Source organism: Lichenostomus cassidix, chromosome Z (assembly GCF_008360975.1).
Source record: "Lichenostomus cassidix isolate B80296 chromosome Z, HeHo_3.0, whole genome shotgun sequence".
Taxonomy (NCBI): Eukaryota; Metazoa; Chordata; class Aves; order Passeriformes; family Meliphagidae; genus Lichenostomus; species Lichenostomus cassidix.
In genome coordinates, this window is record NC_139511.1 from 14,974,167 (window position 1) to 14,996,294 (window position 22,128).

The 22,128-nt window shown below is 37.7% G+C and overlaps 1 protein-coding gene across 5 annotated transcripts in view; it reads right to left on the reverse strand.

The window, feature by feature from the left end:
* MCTP1 (multiple C2 and transmembrane domain containing 1) overlaps positions 1 to 22,128 on the reverse strand; it is a 215,131-nt gene that overhangs the window by 70,470 nt on the left and 122,533 nt on the right. The window lies entirely within an intron of this gene.

The window sequence follows — 22,128 nt, forward strand, 5'->3', positions numbered from 1 at the left end:
TAGGTAAAAATGTTTAATAATGTTTACTCATTGAAAGGAAAACAACTCTCCATTTTACAGACAGGGCTTCTTTTGCTTTATTAGGATATCCCTTTTTTCCTACATCATTTTGGAATGCATAAAACCACATTAAGAAGTCATGGGAGTTTTGTTTTGATGCTGCATCTACAGTTAACTCACTGCTAGTTAAATTTGGAAACATATGAAATCTTCATGAGACAGTGTCTTATGAGGCTAAGCTTACCTTCAAATCACACAAGACATGGCTACACCTCAGTGCATCTCTACTGCCTAGAGCACTGCTTCAAATACTAGACCATTTTAAGTTACCACATTTTCTTCCACACTACCACACATTTTTATCATCAAACCTCTAAATTCATGCTGTCTAATGGAGACTTATATCTGGGAAGCACTCATTATGGAAAGTGACAACAAATTACAGTATGAGGACTAGGACTAGTGGTGTAGCAAGTTATTACAGAGCACTCTAAAAGATAATGTCCCGTCCTAGAGTAAGGACCAGGAGGGAATTGCTAAGATTCCTAGGGTGAAATTAGACACAAGTGAAGTTGATGTTACACTTGTGAGCAGTTTATTGATTTGGAGATGGAAATTGGCCTTACCAGCAGACATAGCAAAGGCAGAGGCAAATGCAGGAACAAACTCAACGAGCCACGAGATGCTCAGTGAGTGACGTGCTGTTCGAGCAGGACTGCAGGTGATGAGGGGGCAGCAGCAGGAGAAGTGGCAGCAGTGGGCAGGACAGCGGGCAGGGGCAGGATGGTGGCAGGCAGGACAGCGGCAGGCAGCGGGACAGCAGAGCAGCAGCCAGGGATGGTGATGTGGGCTAGAGATGGACAAGCAGGGGCAAGGGCCAAAGGCAAGGGCAGCATTGCGACAGCAAAGGCTAGGCAAGGAGGGTTGGCGAGCAGTGGGTGAGAAAGGGCAAGGGCCAACGTAACCCAGTCCATACTTTCTTATATACTGCTCAGCCATTCCCACAGTCCGATTGTCTGAGGAAATCATTGGGTCACCTGGAGAAGCTTTCCCTAGCAGCAGGAGTTCTCTCGGCCCTCGAAGGGGAGCAGCCTGGAAAGTCTTCCAAGTGATGGAGGCTTTAGAGGCTTTCTACATCCCCAGGAGGCTGCCTGGAGAAATCCTCCTTGGGACACCTTGAGGGGGTAGCCTTTGCAGACACAGAGCCTCTCTCCGACCTCCTGCCCGCTGCACCAGTCACGGGTGCATGCTGTGCCCATGTGCATATGCTGTCACTGCCAAGCCATGTGCAGATTTTCTACTACTTTTCCATTTAGTGTTAAACAACAGATTTTTGAACAACAGTTCAGAATGAAATCCAATGCTGAGACATTTTCACTCTAACATTAATGAGTCCCTCACAAGTAAGTAACAGAAGAAATAAAATCTGAAACAAAGGAGGGCATCTAGTGAAACAAAATCGAGAACACCAGTACGTATAAAAACATGCTGAGGCAACAGATGTTTTGGAAAGTTCTATGCACTCCTTATGTTCTAAAACTGATGAACCCATGAAGTTACAGAAAGAATGGTGGTGTCAAAACCTCACCAGACAATTGTATCACTCCTTTCATTCTTGTCACTTTACCGTACATTATTCAATATTATTGCATAGTGTTTGTAATTTGTGAAATGACATTAAACTTGCTGAGGTATAACCTCTTATATTGAATAAACTGCAATTATGGGACACTCTCTTTATTTTTCTTTAATATAATTCCAGAGTAGATAATATTAGTAGGCAAAGAAAAATAAAATTTTTATATTACCTATGTCTATATTTTCAAATACATCCATATTGGTTTACTTGTATTTCCCCATACAAAGAGAAATTTTGTTTCTAAGAATAAGAAGATAGACAATTGCTTGAATTACTTCTGCAGTGTACTTTTATACTTGAATATATTACTTTCAGTATTACAGAACTTGAACTGTGATGTCAGTCTTTGAATACTTAGTAGGTGGGTGTTTTCTGTTGTTTTTCTTCTGCTCACCACCAACATGAAATTTTTATTCCCATCTCAAGCAGAAAAAAAAGGAGCAAAATGAGTTTTTTAGTAGTACACTAAAGTAAAAAATAGTATGCCTATAATGATGGCTTTTTAAGCCCCCAAATGCACTGCGAATTATGACTAGTAGAGAAGAAATGATTTATTGAAACACAACTTCAGCATACTGGTAGACCATGATATCCAAAGAAAAAGAATTCTTGTCAAAAGATAAAAAGAGTAAAATAGTATTTACTGTCTCTATGAATTTCCTGTATTAAAATATCTTTAAAACCTCTCACCATATTTCTGGAGTTCCTGTTTCAAAGTTCTTCAGAAGAGTAGCTTTTGTACAAGGTGACTTTAAACATATAAACTAGCATAACTGAAAGCTGGTTTTGCACATTGGGGAAAAAGTACATCTCCCATATCCTGTTTGGGACAAGGATGCAATGTCCTCCTCAGTTAATTCCTTGCAGAAAAAGACATGTCTGCACACACACAAAAGCACACACAGAGGAAGAAGGGAGGGAATGCTGTCATGCTCTGCTGCACCCCTACTAGCCAAGGCAATTTTTATTCAAGCGCCTATACACAGATGTTGGTGTGCAAGTACACACACTATGGTTACTGCCCTTAAAAAGAAGAAAAAAGCTAGCAGCTCTTCAGCTACTCCCAGCTCTTCCAAAACTTGGAGCAGCAGAGAGAATTCATTTCAGTCATGAAAATTGTGACATATCTGGAGAAAGTTTTCTATGCAACTACTGGAATATCATTTACTCTGACTGTATTTGCTTCAAACATCAGACACCAAAAGCTTATTTCCTATGCACTTGCTTTTTGCATGAAACCCCAAATGCTGTAGAATTATTTTCAGTGTCAGTTTCTTGTTTATTACATTTTCCACCCTATATGTTTTTTACTATCTGATAAGTCTCTCTGGGATCTAGCCACCTCTCTGATAAAGAGCTGTTTGACAACTGCATTCTTGTTACAAGATTTTTCACGCATTTTAACTATACAAATACACAGAAAGGGCTAAAACATATTTATTTACAAGTATAGGTGTTCCCAGTATCATATTCAATTGTATACAGAGAGTAAATGCACATATGTGCTTATATACATACAGTAAAACAATAGGATTTCCATGGGGAAATGCAAAAGTTATTGTTAAAATGTCTGTCATCCATGTATGAGAAACAGACATGAGCTGGGCATTAAATTTGCATACAGCCCCAAGCACCAAGGTTCCTGCATGTGTAGTGTTCTCCTGTTCTTGAAGATGGGCATATCTGGCAGGGAGAGTCTGTCAGGATTAGCTCAGGAAAATACACCTGCCAGGAGATAATTTGAAGACATACTGAGAATTTGCCTCAGTATGTGAAAATAAACAAAGCTATGCACACTGAAAGTTACCACAAACACTATGCCACACATCAGGGAATAATCTATTTCACCTAATTAACACACAGCCATACACAACACTGTGAGAAATGGCTGCACTTAGGATTGATTTAGGTCTTGCATCACTTAGATTTGGAAAGAAAAGGTCTTTTTAAATGTTCTGACAGAGCCAAAAGAAAAAAAGGTAAAATTAAAGTAGTTCTTGATTTTGAAGCTGTTTTTAATGCAGTCTATACTAACAGTCTCTGCTTCAAGTTACAATCAAGATATTTTTTTCTTTTTTTTACCTGACAGGTAAACTTGTGTAAATAAAATTTGTCTTTTACCAACAACACTGGTTGCTGAGGTGGAGTTACTGTAACTTAAAATTCTGGTAGAAAGCAGGCAGGCATTATACTGCATGTGATTCTTATTTTAAAAAATTATGTAATGTATATGTGAAAACAGCTTGGCCTGAACCCATCCAGAATAAGGCAACAAAGTATTTTTTTCTGCTCCTGTTCTTTTTTCAGCAAAGCAATCCTATTTTTCTTTCAGTCTTTCTTGTTATGAGAGAAAGCATGATGCCGTTTCATAACTTTCACTTTCTTAACACACACAGACACACACAAGAAAAATAACTCATCATATCAAAAGTAGAACATGAAAGCATATCTCCAAATGCTCACAGCTACAAAACTTATGAAACATCTTTACTATTCTTAAATAGTAACTGAAATTACTCCAGAGATTTCACACATTTCTGGCCTGCTAATGTGAGTCTAGTGATTTCATGGACAATTCACAGATACTACTGAAAAGTAATAAAGTAGATACAATTGGAAAAAAAAACTGCTGAAGATGGCTCACACCCCCACGAATAGTAAGAGCAAGACTGCAAACCAAGAATCTTGAGGAGGGGTCACAGAAGTATCCAAGGAAAACTGAAGTAGTATCTGTAGCACTTCTGGAATGTGCTCTGGTGTCGACTTCTGCACTTGTCTTCCTCAAAAAAGAATGGCTACAGAGGCACGGCTAGCTTGAGCGAGTGACAGCCAGTCTCCAGGCACCTCTGGCTCAGCAACACTGCACTCAGGATCTGACACTGAGTCTGCTGTCTCACCAAAAGCACAGGCAAGGAGCCTGGCATTGACTTCTGGCTTGAGACCCCAGAAAATGTGAGTGTACCATGTGCATTTTTGCTAAAGGCAGAGGGGACGAAAACTACTTACTGAATAAGAATGTGAAACAAATCTAAATAACCCTCCTAAACTAAAAAGTGTCCTTCAGCATACACATGTCCTAAGGATGAGTCATAATGCTAAGGTATCCCAGAGCACTCAGGCCCAAAGATTATTACTGTATCTCTCTAGTAAAGAACTGTTATTCTTGTTTTCTACATTTTTGCTTGAAAGCCCTTCGAGTTCTGAGGTTACAATAATTCGAAGGGAGGACTGGAATGGAATTCTTTCCATTCCAGGAAGGTTCCTTGGTAGACATTTTTCTTTTAAACCATGACATTAATTGGCACCCAAGGTAGGGCTCGAGAGGAACGGGTGAAAAACTAGTAACCGTTCTTGGGTAACCCATTTGTGTACTGGATATAGAAACCTCATTAGCCATCACCATGCGGTCCAGCTTATCCCAGTTCAGTTGGCAGATGACCACGTTCACCTCTTTTCCATTTGTGGATCAGTATCTAAACAAGGGCCCTAAAACTACGACCATTGTGACTGTTCTCAAGTTTGTAGAATGGGTCAGTTGGGTTAGTAATTCAATGCTTCTAAACCTCTTTTGGAATGTGTGCATGTGGCTATCTATCACAGCTCAACTTCCTGTCCTTAGGGGCTCCCTAATAATTGGGACCGATTTTGGGGAGGAATGCAGGGGGGTGTTTTCTTCCAATCCTTCACCCACTTTCAGGCCCACCACAACAGCTTTTGAAGGGTTTAAATTCCCCCTGGATGCTAAAGACACCGTATTCTTGCTGATGTTTTCGCTAAATTTATTCAATACAGTCCACTTAGCGTTTAGAGAGATGGTGAGGTTGCATTGGATAGCTACCCCAAAATCTGCCCTGGAGACGAGGCATGCTGCCTGGAAACCTACCGCCGGGGCCAGGGCCACTGCGCAGCAGACATCATGGCCATTCTGGCTCCAGCCAAACCAGAACGGCAGCCACAGCCAGCAGCAGCACCTCTGTGCTGCCATGAGGCAGGCCGAGAGGGTAACGCCTCTGCAGGCGGCGCAGTGAGCGTGGGTATGGAGAGCTCTGGCAGGTTCATCGCATCACACTGCCACAAACAGGTGCCAAGGTAACCCTCTGGCCTTCAGCAGAGTAGTTTTGGGGCTTGGCCGTCCCGGCTGGCGGGTGGGCTCCCTCGCTGGGTTCTTCTGGGAGCTGTGGCGCAAAGCCGCGAAAGGCGGTGGGGCTGACCGCAAACTCTGCTGGGCAGCTGGGGGTGCCTTCCTTCTGCCTGCCATCTGGGCACGGAGCAGAGCGGTCACAGGGTGCTGCGGGATTGTAGTTGGCTCCAGGACTTTGCTACGCTGCAACTGGGCACTGTGACCAAATCTGCCCACTTTCTCTGCTTCTCCCTGCGGCTACCTGGTCACGGCCTGCGTGAGCCTCAGGGCAATCAGCCCAGCGCCGTGCCTCGTGCCGCAGGCCGCCATCGCCCCGACGGGCTCCGCGGCAGAGCGCCCCCTGCCGCTGGCCAGCCCGGCACTGCAGCGCCCTGCCGCGCTCACAGCCACAGCAGCGCCCAACGGGGAAACTCCTGTTACGGCGTTGGCTCTGTTCTGTTCTGCTCTGTTCTAGATTTATTTTCCAGTAAACAGCTATAATTTCTTTTCTTACATTTTTGCCTGGAAGCCCCGTGATTTGGGAAGTTTTAATAATTCAGAGGGAGAGGTTTTCTTTCCATTCCAGGAAGGTTCTCCACTTCCTTGGCAGACATTCTGGCAAGACGTGTGTCTTTTAAACCAAGACACAGTGGTATAAGAAAAACGTTTCACATAAGAACTTGTAGTAACCTGTAAGATCTGTGATGTTTCCAAGCTAATCTCTGTGCTGTTTTTCAAATAGGTGTTTCTATAGTAGGGGCAGTTAACAGACTTCTCAAGACAAATGGGTTAAAGAAACGTGACCTTTCATTGATGAAGGCAGAATTAACTGGATAGGATCCAGCTGTTTATATGTATATATAAAGAGCTATTTTTATACATACATATATATTTAGCTGTTTTGCTATATGTATGTCTATATAGAACAGACAGCAAAAAACAGAGCAGTGGTTACATCCCACTCTAAAACCACCACACCAAAATTAAAGAATGGGCTGTAAGCTTCTTCAGTTGTCTTCTCTTGAATCTTTATTTCACAACACTTCTTCATGCAAGAGCATCCCAACTGTAGGAAATGGAAACCCCTTTCTTAGCAGGGACAATAAACATAAATCACAGAAATGCATGTGGTGGTGGAAGCCCAGCAACAGCCTTCCCGATGTCAGGAATCCAGAAAGCAGTTACTTCAAGACCCTGTTAGAACCCATCTAACTGAATGAAAAGTGTTACTGCTAAAACCTGTCATTCCTTCTCCCCTACTGTCAGTCTGCCCCAGCAAACTAGCCGAAGCAACAAAATACCTAAAACTTGATTTAAAAGGGCATAAGCAAGTAAAGAATTAAACACAGGCAAAATCCTGATGTAAAAATAGCCTTATGAGAACAGAATTAGGCTGTGGGCTTTTCACATCATACAACAAAGTAATACCAGTAATCCCCTAGAAAAGTACTTCAGTAATGTTTATCCATGTCAGAACTCAAAAAGAAAAACATATTAAGAGTAGGACTACAGTACCTCACGAAAGCTCGTGATTGCATTCCCCTTTTTTCCTTTGAAAATTTGATGTTGTGTCTTGACAGTGACAAATTGCATGTTCTTTGCTCAGTGGACTTTCCTGATAATAGTAGATATTCTTCCCCAAGAGAAGGCATATTTCAGGTAAAGACATTCACATGTACTGAGTCTGCCCTTTACTGAAAAAGAGTTTGATCTAATTGGTAGAATGCCATCATAGAACAGAACATCTTAAAATAGATTACCAGGTAAACTTTAAATTATCTCAAACATTCAAAATGCCTTTTTTTCTGAAGATACTATTCCTAAGATATTGATATCTGTGAAATGCAAGTTTTGTACTGCCAAAACACATGCTCAATCACAGCTACACTGTACATACACCTTCTGAATAATTCCTAAAGACCAATCAGTTCACTTAAAAAAAGCAGAAAGAGAAAACAGAAAAGATCAAAATTGCACTATAGCAATTTTAGCATAAGTTTATCATACGGTAATTTTGTTTATACCCTCACTTGAGATTTTCTTTAGAGGAATCTACTGTAGAGGCATATAAGTGTGTTTTTCTGTAATCTTTCTGCCACAGAACCCAACAGATTTCTATCTACTATTAGCTAACTATGAAAAAGTTAAAAATGGTAACTTACAGCTCATCCTCCAGACAAGCAGTTAAACAGCTTCCTATCATGCTTAGGTAGGAAATAAGTGTAGCCTTATTTTTCCACACACTGAGAACTTAAAAAGAGAGAGCAATATACACAAAAAAGGACTACCAGCCATGCCTGTACCCCTTATTTTTCCCTTGCTACACAAATTTATACCTATGTATGACCTGCATATAAAATACCTTACATAGAGATGTGTGTTGCTGTGAGGATCTAACAGGATGGTAAAAAAAATAAACGATTACTAACACAAGATTTTTCTTAATGTGTGTATGGAGTAGCATATTATCCTCATGCTAACATTTTTTTTTTCTGCTGTCTATACCAGTATATGCTTTGCTTTGCTTTGACAATAGTCAGTCATGACAGGGTCCTCATCCTGGGCATCCTGCTTTTCTGTGGTGCCCCAAGCTGGAAAATTACTTCCTTGCCTTACGAGTTACAATATGAGCATTTGCTATGGACAACAAGTATCTTTCTAACTTGGCCACTAACACAACAAATTGAAGCAGAGCCTTCCGAAATAAGTCAGCTTTCCTTGTTAATCATGCAGCATTTTCCCAGGCAAAGCAACCACTAAAAAATACTTTCCTCTCAGCTTTTTTTTTTTTTTTAATGCTTGCTTGGGTTCCTGTAACAATTTGAAAGATGAAAAGGTTTGCATTTTACAAAACAAAACAAAACAAGACCCAACCCAGACAAAGAGTGGCTCAGTGCATGTGGGAATTCAATCCGTGCTGCTCTCATCCACAACAAAAATGCCTTCTATTCTAGCGAGAAAGGGAAAGGCTGGAAACTCCCATGCTGATAGTCCTGATGTTTTTCTGCTGCTACAGTGAGTCAAAGGTTAGTTCCCTCCCACCTGCATCACACTTAGCTTCTTCTAATACACAACCAAGCATTCAGACAATACGATTAAAAAACATCTTGCTCATGGGAGGCTCTCTCAGACATTCAGTGTTCCCTTCTCAAATATCCCAGTCCAGCACACAGACAAAACCATTAACTTGTACATTAACAAGAGCTTTGTATGAATTTTTTTTTCTTTTTAAACCCTATCTACTGACTCTCACTAAAATTAAGCACCATCTCAGTACAATCAAATAAATATCAGCAGTTTTATTCAGCACACTCTGATCACGGGTAAGGGTGATAGATAACTGGACCTCCTTTGTTATGACATCTTAGGAGAAAAATAATAAACGTAGAGACATTCTGCATTATGTGACATAAGAGCAACTCCAAGGCAAAACAAACTGTCATTTTAAGAGATGATAGACTATCACTGGGTTCTAGAAATGGGAGCAGTGATATGATGAAACATATACGTGAGAGGAAAAAGAAAAAAAGAAAAATGTTGAACTCTAAAGATTATTTGCAGAACAGCCACAGATTTAAAAATAATGTATATATTACATTTTTTTGATATTGCATATTGAAGTTGAAGAAGCAAGTAATAGCAGCATTCTTAATAAGCCACCTCCCCAGCACTGACAGCAAGGTTGGTATTCTCATGGGGTGGCCTGATCCTGCATTGCAGTGGTTTTGGTGAAATTCCATGCCCACCAAGTCAGTAGCCAGAACCTCTAAGGTTAGCTGCTGACTGGTGTAAGTGACGGATCAAGCCCAAAGGAAGAACAATGAACAGAGTTTGCTTAAATTCATAGAGTTTATCTTACTCAGCAGATAAAAGAGACCACTAGTGTCATCTAATTTGCAGAACAGAGATGAAAATGTGAAATAGAAATGCAGAATTATGTTCATTTATTAATGCCTGATGGACAGTACATTAAAACAAATAATTGTAAGAGAACATTGTACCTCTGAGGTACCTCATGAGAGTTATCTGCTGTTTTAAGATCACATATTGTCATCAAAGTCTGGAAATTATGCAAATACTACTAGCTACATTTAGAGGTCTGCACATGTAAAGACTTCCCCACCTAAATAGTAATTGTCTCTCAGGAAAGGCAATGATTTTTGTGTGATGCAAAGGTGCTACCTACAGGCTTGAGCGCAGAATGACATGCAGGGAAGCGCAGGAAAAAGGATTCCATTTTTATGTGAAAATAGGACAGAACTAGCATTACCGCTAAACTAAATACGTCTTAATTTCAGGCTAAATAACATATGTTCTACCAAAACTTTTTAAAATCCATAATATCAAAGATTTTCAGTTAACCCAATTCAATTCTAAATCTTACAATAGTGTCGGTATTTTTCTGAGTTCCTTTATTTAAATAATGCACAATACTATTTAAAAAAGGCTTTCTTTTTTAAGCAACAAAAATTAAACAAGCTCTATGCCTTTCTGATATTTCAGGCATATTTTTATTTACAAACAAACTTGGCCACAACTATCGAAAGATTACATTTAAAGATCACAATTAATGTTTGGTCTTGCAAATATAGTAAGTACCAGACATGAAGTATTTGTACCCTATTAAAAATGTATCTATCCTATACCTCTTGTATAAGCAATGCTTCATTAACACAGTGCAACTGTGCTTGGGAAGGTGCATTAATCTAAGAGCATGCTTTTTCCTCCCTGCATCTTTTACACATTTGTCTCCCCCAGGCAGGTCAGATATGGCAAATACTTATGCATATGTGCAGATTTACTCTTGGGGATAGACCTACTGATTTGAATGAATGTAATGATACGAATTTATAAGCACAGGCTCTGTTTGTTAACTTTTAGGAACAAAGGTGTGCCCACTGCCCGGTACACACCGCTGCAGTGTACATCCAACAGATAATGGTAAAGCAGTAGCAGCAGCATTCTCTTGCATTTACCTTCAGCTAACACTAAGGCAAGCAATGCAATTGAAAACTAATACATTCTGCCATTCAAGAAAATTCTGACATCCTTTTTTCTTTTCCTTTTTTGAGGGGAGAGCAGTTTCAAAAGTAGTATAAAAATAGAAAATAAAAAGATAAATATTATTAAATGCATTTTGTATTACCTAATAGAGTAATAATTAAGAATATTTTTCATTTCAGGTATGTAATTCAGCAGTACTGTATTTAAAGGCTGTATTTTTCCTATCTATAGTGGCAAAAAGACAGCACCCTGTCACAAGTAAAATTATGTACATTTTAGAATCCTCGCCATGCTATAAAAGCATGAATTTTAAAATGAGACTTTCTTTTCTGTCCATTTATCCAAATCCTGAATTCTTTTTAAGGGCTAAATGTTCACATAAGTTTTTATTTGTATCAAGTAATTTTGACATTCAAAATCAATTACCTGACAAACTGAAAAAGTGCTTCAGTTTACTGTCTCAGATGAACAGGTAATCTAGATTAAAGCACTTTTGTGGAATAATTAGGATACATAATTAGCTAATTCCAGCTTGGCTAAAAACACTATTACAAAAAAATAAACCACAAAATAAGCTTAAAAATAAATAAAAAATAACCTCAAAGAAGAACCAATGGTACTGATGTTTGCCATAGAACAAAATAGTGTTCAGCAACAATACATATCTTCTGCTTTATTCTAAAACAACTAGAATATCTCTAAAGGACAAGATCCTATTGATATTGGTACTGATTTCAGATTCAAATTATTGTGCAAAATACTCAATTATTAATGATTTTCAGATGAAATTTCAAGAATGGTTTTACCAAAACCTATCAGCTACTCCTATTCTTATTTCTAGAAATCAGGGAGGGAAAAAAGTCTACAGTGTCGTAATTCTACACATACATTATTCTACATATAATACAATTACATCACAATTAAATAATCTCAATTTTATTTTGTTTATGTAGATAATCTGAATAATTTTTTAACAGACATATCACATTATAATTAAACTCTTCAGAATACATTTAAATGACTGTTGAAGAGAAAACCACACAAACTGTGGCAGGATATTTATAACAACTTTACTGTGAAATTAATATTTGACTCATTTAAACATAATGCCTCCTATAGAGTTATCTATAAATTAGTTCAAGTTGCCCTTCCCACTAATTGAACTTATTCATATTTTATTCTGTTCTCACAATTTTTAATCAGAAAGTCAATGAGCAGTTAGTGGTAATGTTCATGGGTAGCTGGAAAAATAGCAGTAGGGAAAAGTTCGTACTAGATTTCTCATTATGACAACTAAATTTTAAATTATATGCTCAAATTCTTTTATTAATAACTTGCCTGTGACAAAATACGCATCAACATGTAACCCCATTTTGGTGCCTTCTATTATTTCAGATGCAAAGATTTTTTTTTTCCATTCTTAGATTTTCTTAACCTGTAGCCAATATTAAATTCTTCCAAACAGTGGGGATAGCAGATGTCTGTAAACACCTTTCATGGTGAAAGGAAAACAATTGCTTGTGGATTACTGCAAAAATATTTCTGATATGGAAGAATTCAAAATGATTCAGTTACGTGCAAATATCACTCTTAATTTTGCTTCATGTATATGCAATACAAGCATTTCCAACTTTTAAGCCTAACCACTATTACATAAATCATAACTGACTTAAACATTTTTACCCTGCTACAGTACTTTGTGTATATCCTAAAATTAATTCCTTCTTTGAATTGCTGTAACAGTATTTGCATGAAGATCCTTCCAGGAAAACACCTACTAATTTTTTCTTTGTACTTTTCTCTGAAATGTTCGCAAAGTTCTTCACAACACTGATCAAAACTAAAAAAATAAAATAAAAAACATTTCCTTTATGAATGCTTGATGACCTTTGACATCATTCACTATTTAGAAGCCCATAAAAGAATAGATAACATATATGACTCACAAATTATCAATTATGAAAAATTATCTGGGGTAGAATGCTACACTAATGCAAAAAGATGGATTACTTGTCATAAATCAATAAAGCTTTTGTTTGCAAATCCGTTATCTCACTTCTTTCATTCGTGTTGGGAAACTTAAAATTATTTTTAAACTGCATTAACTTAAAAAAATGCAGCTATCATGCAGGTCAACATTGAAAGTGACCCAGAAATAATATGTCATTTTTTAACCTATGTATTTTATATTTGACTATCAGTTCTAAAAATCAAAAGTCAGCAGAAATGAGATACATCATAGAGCAAGTCCTGTACTTCAGAGGTATTGGGGTTCCTGGTTCTACCATCCAGATCTTAAAGTGGTCTCAAAGAACTGCTGCCAGGTAGGCAACAGAATTTAAATAGTCAATAATCACATTTCAGAGCACAGGCATCCCTGCTTTAAAACACTCTTCTTGCAATAGAAATTTTTCAGGGTTTTCCTCTCTGCATCTTGGGTGAGAAGGATTTTTGGATTTTTAATAGAAGGATGTGAGAAAGAATGGATGCCTGCAGAAAAGAAAATAAATACAAGAGTTCCATGTGCAGTGTCATCAGCTGTCGAGGAGTTATCTATGAAAAACTCTGGTGATGCAGCCAGGCATTCATTACACTCTCTGACTGGCAAATGACAGCACTGCTTAAATCAGAGATAAACTAAGACGAGCTTTATTTTCATCCAGAAACCACAAACTCCCTTCTCAGCCTTTTGCCTTCTCTGCAAACTGTGAACCCATTGCTTGTGGCACAATGTTGAGGGAAAAATACCAGCAGGAATGCTACTGATGCTTATAGAGGTAACTGCTGTATCTCACAGTTCCAGTGTAAGTGCTGATCCTTTTCACAAACACTTTTTGCTCTACCTATGCCAGACTCCACAGCCATCTTTGGCTCACTAACTTTGGCCCAGTCAAGGGGGGATATCTGATTTATAACACTGCCAGCTACAGCTCTTAACTGTCTTGCACTGTGAGAAAGAGTGGAATGATTTAATTAAAATAATTTAATTCAAATTAGGCATATTAGACATTGTAAGTAAAGGAGCAGAAGGGTGAGCGCAGTGATCCGGAGACAATGAAGCATACTAACCAGAGTTTCCCAGGTTCAGATCCCAGGTCAGATACATACTCCCTGCTCCCAGCTTCAGCCGAGAGTGTGCCCGGAGGTGGCTGCTGCTGCTTTTGGGAGAATGGAGGAGGAGGCTTGTGTGTCAGGGAGGGGAGGAAGGGGGGATTAGCTGCATTGTCACTCACTAATGACAGCTGCCAGATGATTAGAAACCACATTAAGTTCTTAACTTTAACTTTGCTAATCAGCAAGATCAAACTCCTACAACCGGATTGGGGTTTTTTCCTATTAAAAAAAAAAAAACCCAAAAAGAGAGAGTTTCTACATTTGCTGCCTAATCAGGACGTAAGGCAGTGAATGAGCACATGATTGTAAAAATGAACTTTGATGGAATACAATATTCAATTGATTTGGGCCAGCCTCAACAGCATCATTTGCAAGGGCTATGCATACAGGACTAAGGTTTTAAGCAGTACTATTTCTTCCTACGAAATCCTGACATTCAAGAATCAACCAATAAAAGAAAAACTGTATTTAAGCATTTTGATATCATATTCTGCAAGAAGGTGGCACTTGAGAACAGAAAAGCTCTGCTACATGTACTGTGAGAAAGCAAAACCAAACCAAACAAAAAACAAGTAGAAAAAGAGCTGAGTAGCCTTTACCATGACTATTTTCTGAGAAGGCTGTTGGTCAGGGCAAATGTACATTAACTTCTGGTAAATCTGCAATTTTGGTATATTCTCCATATAGACAAAAACACTATATTTAACACTATGTTTGAAGCAAACTCAAAATAGATGGTTAATGGTAAAGCTGCAATGAATGCATTTTCCTTAAGTGTTTTTTTTTGGTTGTTGTTTACTGTATGGAGTTTGGGTTGGTTTTGGTTGGGTTTTTTTTTTTTTACTTAACTTATGACTTTGATAAGGCTGCTTTTGGAAATACAATCGTCAGCCAACCATTTCATGGCTTTAACAAACCCTTACTTCTGTCTTGCATTCTATACAATGTAGACTCTATTTGCAACCAAGCGGTACTAAATTACAGATAAAGTTACAGCAAATTTGTTTTCTCAAAAAAGCAGTGAGGCCTAACATCCCTTGAGTAATAACAGCCTTGCTTTTAATTCAGAAGTAGAGCTGGAATAATTTTCCCCCAGAAAATGCAACAATAGAGCTGTTCTTGCAGGGCTGAATGGGGCATGGCTCAGTTTGCAGGTGTGCAGGTGCTCCAGAGGCGAGGCAGGAGGGTGCCTGACCTGGGTGGGCAGCCCAGGCTGTGGTAGGTAATTCCAGACTGGCCCACCATCCATTGGATAGGGCTGATGGAGCCCTCACCTCTGATGCAAAGAAATATGCTCTAGAGTGAATCAGTAATTTATAGAGATGTATCTTGCTCATACTGATGAAATCTAAGTAGCTAATAAAAACCTGAAGCACCCTTGGAGCAAAGCAGAAATGTCTTATAAGGTTAAAACTCCATAAATCACACCCAAAGCGATTCTTGAATGTGAAAATACTATATTAAAAAGACCTACCAGCACATTGAAGTTATTTTCCAAATGTTCCAGCTAATAGGCTGTGATGAAGAAATAACTTTTTTTTTAATGTCTTTCACTGGATTTGTGTTAAAGAAGCTTAATATTCAGCATTAAAGCCCCTATTCAGGCTGATGTGAAGCTGCAGTGCTATGAAGGGAGTGATATAACACAGAAACAAAGCTCAAACAAGGTGTTAGTTACCTCCACTGTAAAATAAATCACTCCAATACAATTCCATGTTTTCTTGCTACAATATTATGGTACTATTTCCAACAGATGAAAATCAAGCACATTTAAGGAATAAGCATTAAGTGCTGTTAATGTGGTCTTATGCTGGCAATCATTGTCTTGGGAAAAGTATATTGTGTTTTATATACTAATTCTATGATGTGTTTATTAACTCAGAATCCCTCTGCTAACATGGTACTTTAAGCAAGCAGTAATTAATAATCTGGCAAATATTAAAAAACTTACTTTTAAATTTAACTCATGTTAAAGAAGCACATTATCTGCTGGTATTATTTTCTCTTCAAGAGAAAAGAGCAAAAGGAATATTGTATACCAAGCAAAAATTGATCAGTCTTTCTTTTATAAGGAAAACATACTTATATAAACATTATTGGTATCCCTTGCAGTATTGATCACTCATCTTCAAAGGAATTAGCTGGGTTTAATTATTAAAAACACACTTTTCCTTGAAAATGAAGAATTTGTCATTGGAACGTAAAGATTCAAATGCATGCACCTGTGTCTTCTAGTCTGAGATAAAGAAGAGATTTTTTTCTCTGCCTTGTAAGTGAGCACCAGAACAAAACAGAGCCAGAACAGCTAAAGACACCGTGCACTTAAGAACTGAGGGAAAATGTAAGGAAATAATAGAAGTTCCGATTACATAACACCAGTTTCACCAGATAACTTCGCAGTGCAAAGAGCAGCTGTGAGAGCAGTGGTCAGTGTCAAATAAATAAGACTAAATTATGTCAATTTTTTGTTTTTGAAAATCAGTGGGTTCTCCATAAAGTACTTGTATCCCCGGAAATTTGTATCCCCCGAAATATGTTATCTCTTGCAACTTCAGAGTACAGTAAAAGTTTAGATGCTATTCATGGAAATGTAAAAACCCACAGATCTGCCATACAGTTGTAAGTCTATTCAATATCAACTGCAGCCATTTGGCTTTCAGCTATTAATTTTTTTTCTCTTTAGTAACCACTGGGGCCACAATGTTAGTTATTTCTACTGGATAAGTGTTAATACTTACCCTGGAATAAACACAATCTACCACTGAACCCAAAATAAACAATGCTCTTAAATTATGTCACCTTGTTTATTGCAAAATATTAAACAGATTTGGGGTATAAATACATTTTTTTTTCCTTTTGAAAAGTAAATAAGCCAAAAAAAGAAAAATGCTGCTTTTATCAAACAAGTGGGTATGATATTTACAGGCTTTTTACTTCAAGATCAACTGGAATTCTCCTTACCTGCAGAAGTTAAATCATTTAAGCATGACACTTGGTAAAAATTTAACATCCTGTCCACACTCTTAAGTGTTTCACGCATTAAAAAACTATCTAGAAAACGTTGTTTCTTGGTTTGACACATAACTAAAACGATCTTTGAGGCAGTTTTTGCTCCTCTTTATATTGTCATGACCATTGGTACAAGTTGTTACTGTGCAAGATAGGCCATTGCAAACATGCAGGCTTTACCAGTAATTTGGCTAAAGCTGCAAGAGGATTTTCTTCACAAAACTGCAACCACAAATTTGCCCTTTAACTGAGATATTTAAGAAAACATTCTGTCCTGATAGTAATCTGCATGATTCATCCTTGTCACCAAGATCTGCAGGTGCTGCCTTGGGACAGATGGGGGAAAAGCACACAGAAAAGTAGTTCAGGAAAACATATTTTTTTTTAAAAAGTTGATTTAACTCTAATTTTTCAGGGATGGAAAACAACCTGTGTGAAAACGCCATTAACACTGACTGAAACTATACAATAAAAGTTATTATAATAAACTGCTGTATAACTCATACTAATTTATAAGTAAAAATATCCACCATTTGTAAACTTCTTAAGCTTTTTTCTGTAACACTGTACTTCAGAAATTTGTCCCCTTGACATTAAGACCATCTGCTCCGTCCAGATGCATTATCCCAAGCAAGGGACAACTTCTAGTGCTATGGCTTTGTCACACTGTGTCACAAGGAAGTTTCCCTAATTCACAAAAACAATTGTAAAATCTCAGTGCTTTCACAGGACTTGCCTGCCTAAACCTCAGTGGAGTTCCACTGGAAATAAAGCTTCTTGCATTGGAAGTGCACCTCACACTCCACTCCAGTAAAATCCAGCACATTGAGAAGAACTGGGTTTTTTCTTAATTCTTCCACCCAGACACATATGTCATCACCTACCAGCTACACACTTACTAAACAAACAACTACTCTTTAGGGATAAGTATGCTAAAGATTCCTTAAGGAGCAATAGGAAGAAACCGGTAGTTTAATTTCTGAACATGCTATCCTTTCTAAGCCTTTTGCATGCTGTATTTTCAAAAGATTCAAAGCATTGCTTCTATGTCAGATTTACCTTACTTGGGCTTTTCTTACCAAAATACAACATATCTGCTTCTTTTGTTACTACACTGCTACTTTTGTCAAAACCATTACATCATTTTAACTACTGAATGGCCCAGTGAAATCAGTGTGTCCCTGCAGTCCCTTCACTTCAACGCAAACCATTATAATACCTACTGATACTAAAATAAAAAGGAAGTAAAACACTCTTGGTAACATCATTTTATAATGTGTTGATTCTCATACGACTTATCATTAATAGATGATGAAAAAGTAAGATATCTTATAACTCAGTCATGTGCAGTATCTAAGTCATGGAAGTTTAAAGGGCCAAGATCTCCTGCAATGACTGTGGAATAGCACCTCAGGGAGCCTGAGAATGATAGGGTACACAATTACCTTAGAACACCCAAATTACTTAGTAATCACCTAAATTCAGTATCAATGATGTCTGGATTCCTTCAAATGCAAAGTTTTTCATTCAGGACATTTTTATGCACTTGAGGAGAGCGCAAGTAAGAATTGGTGATGCAACACAAGCCCTTTTTGGGGGTCCAATGGTCCACTCTGCAACCCTTCCAGTAACACCAGGCAGTGGGGGATTGCCTTGTACACACCTTGGGTTATCAGAAACATACTGCAGAGCAAGACCGTAACTCACACAAACTGGCAGCCCAGATTTCTGGTCACATCACTGCTTAGCAGAAAATCTAAGCTTATTTTCACAACTTTTTAGTTCTTTTAATCCTAAATACAGAAGAGTAAATAATAGTTTTTGTAAGCTTCTACAATTTTTCATCAATCATATTTTCATGTCTCAGACTTCTTGGTGTATCAAACTGTAATAGTATTTGAAAAGATTTGATAATTAAATACTTGCAGAATGCTGTCAGCTTTCTTGGGAAAACAGGTGGGAAGAATGGTCTGGCAGTGATTAAACAATCTAAGACTTAGGACACCATTGCTGTGCTGGTTTAATGAACAGTCTATTCCTGTTTGATAAATCACAAAATAAGGAAAGTAATTTCCCACGCTGCATAGGTGTTTTTGAGATTAAACACCTTAAGATTATGAAGAAACTCAGGACAGCATCTAGTTAGGTATCTAAAATATATATGCAGGTAAAATAAACACCTAGGGGAGCAATTAAAGTGCTTAAAGGTAGAGCTGGTGCCATTTTAGACACCCTCGGGTGGGCACCCCAGTCACCTGGATGGTGATGGAAGAAATGACAGAGAACCTAAGACAGACACATATTCTTCTGGGACAGCAGCTGGGCAGCACACAGGATGCTCTACATTACTGAAAATGGCACCAGGTCTGTGCTTGGGCAATTAATCTCACTGCTAAACTGGTTTAGCAAGTATGCATTCACTCTGTGAAGGAAGTCAAATGAAAGTGACTTTTTATAAACAAAATAAAATACCAGAAGAAGCTTTTACATATATAAATACCCCCCAGTCTTTCTTTGTATCAGATTTGCAAACACACAATTTGTGAAAAAAAACATATGGACTGATGACACCAGTTTTTCCACACCAGTGTCATTCCTCATTTCTTATAGTTAAGAGGCGTTTTTTTAATCATAGCTGGTGCTGGTATGTTCCTTCAGTATAAACAGCTAATGGATCTCTATGGTCATATATACCAGGTTCTGCTCTTTATTTTTTACTTTCCTATCCCACCTTCTAAAACCTGGCACAAAGTATAGCTAAGTGCTGCAAAAGCTCAAATTCCACTGTAATTTTGCAGAGGTCCAATATTAGTTGTGCTTGATATACAGAAAATTAGGAAAGAGGAAACAGAAATTAGACCACCTTTCTTTCTTTCTGCTTTACTTTGTGAAAAAAAAAAACCAACAAACCCCACAACAGTCTGGTCTACTTTTTCTAATGTACTGGTGAGGATAGAGCTGACAAAAAGCTGAAAGACTTGCACAGGTGTGTAACCTGCATCAGAAATGAATCTTGATCCTGGCCTTGCCATTGCTATGTCACTTTTCCTCTGCAAATCTCTCTTTGGAGAACAGGCAGTTTTGACAGCAACAACCATTTTTGGAAAGGCTTTTTTTGGGAGATAAAAAAAGCTTTTGCTGCTACCTTACCAGCACTTATTCAAATTTCAAATTCTAGACAAGAGGTGGCAAAGATAATTTGATGATACACTTCACCCAGTTTCAGTAAAAAATAGGTTGAAGGCTGTATCCTCAGTAATGGTATCCATGATGGGAACATCTACAAGTTTTAAAATACATCTGAAAATTCTGATTCTCTTACAATCCAAGTGTGAAAAAAGGGAAAATATGTAATAATTAAGACAAGTGCATTCCAAGTTTTGATGGTGTTTATCAAGTCTCTCTGAAAAAATAACCTGTGTCCTTTATGTTCTGTGAGTGAACACTGCTTCCAAAATGCACAGTAGTGATTGTTTGCCTTTTTAATAGGGAAAAGCTAAGCAAGTTGACAAAATTGCTTTACTGTCTCATTTCCTTCTAGGAAACAGGTCTTTTCAACCCTGTTTCCTTTTCAATTAATTAATGTGACACCTCCACAACTAAATGGCATCTGTGGAAGAGAACTAACACTTAATCAAAAACTAGGGACACTATTATGTCATTTTCACACATGAATTCTGTAATATTAGAAGACAAAGTGAAGGTGAGTTAGACCTGACAAATGACTTGGATGCAGGGAGAGTCATTTTATCAATATTTGAAAGGCTAAGAAAGGAAGCATTTTCTGTGTGCATGCATGAACACGTATAGAATGAATGAGAGGAATAAGAACAGGAATAGGAAAGTGTGCTCATAGGAAGCTTTAATTTGAGGCTAACGTGTGTTGATCAGGTGAGGGCACTCTGCTTCCAAGTGAGAAATGAAATACATTTATTTTATGAGTAACAGTTAAGTGCTCAAAAAGGCAACTAAGAACTTTACTGAGGCCATTTTGGGACACCAAACACTTTGAAGATTATATATTCCCTCATATTTCATGTTTAGTGCTCCTCTAAGTAAAATATGAGGTTCTCTTTAGTTACTCAGTTATGAAAAGTACTTTAAAGGCAAGGGGACATTTTTGATAATGCGCATCTTAAACTTTTCATTAAACTACCAAATTTAAATTTTACCTTTTTGTGCACTCTGACATTTTTGTCTGGCATTTTCATTAATTTTGCAACATACATAGCTGAAATGTTAACTGATCAATACTTTGTCTCTCTCATGTAGCGCTAGAATAAAGCTCCCTAAGGACCACAGAGCAGTACAGAAATTAAATGTGTATCAAATGTTAATGTTAAACACAGCAGTACTTACTGTATAATGACTGCAGTGGCTAAAAGAATTCCAAATGGACAGATGGTAGCACAAATTATCTACAATCACATTTCAAGATTAAAGTTTGTCCCATAAAATAATTCATTGACTCACGTTAAAATGTGTCCTTTTACTGATAGCTCCATTGTCCAATTATTTTTCTGCTCATTACAGTGAGAAATGCTAGTATTGGAAAAAAAGAATACACACTTTTTTCCCCTCATTGTTGCACCCACTGACATCTATAAGACCACAAATGTCTGGTCAAGAAGCTGATAAAAATTAGGCCCACTTTAGCAGACATTTCAGTGCCCACCGTTGATTAATCTGAAGAAAAAGAAAAAGCATACACTTTTGCATAATTTACTAAAGTTCTTCTGCCTGAAATGTACCATATTAATTACCAAATTAAAAAAAAATTAACTGCTAAATATCACAAAGGTTTGTTTCAAACACAGAAAACTATGTGATTTTATTGTAAAGGCTCTCTACATAGTTTGATTTTTCCCACTGTATTTAGGTGCTTGAGAAGCATAAAGGTAAGTACATAACACACATTCTGGATCAGCCTCTAGACGTGATATAATAAAGCTGTTGTGGAACTGAAATATTAACTTAATATTGTTGCTATGCACTTCCTTTATTTAACAGGAAATAAATACAAAAAGCGGGAGAGAAAATAGAATTTTCTAATTGCCCGAAGCCAAAGTCATATGCCAGTCAGATCAACCTATGGTTCATAAGCTGTTTATTAATATCTTTGAATATCGGAAAAATAACAGCTAGTAACACACCACACTTATATCAGCATGAAAATATAAAAAAACAATGTATTGGTAGAAATTTTTCTTCTGCTGTGAATTACCAAAGGATAGAAAAAAGA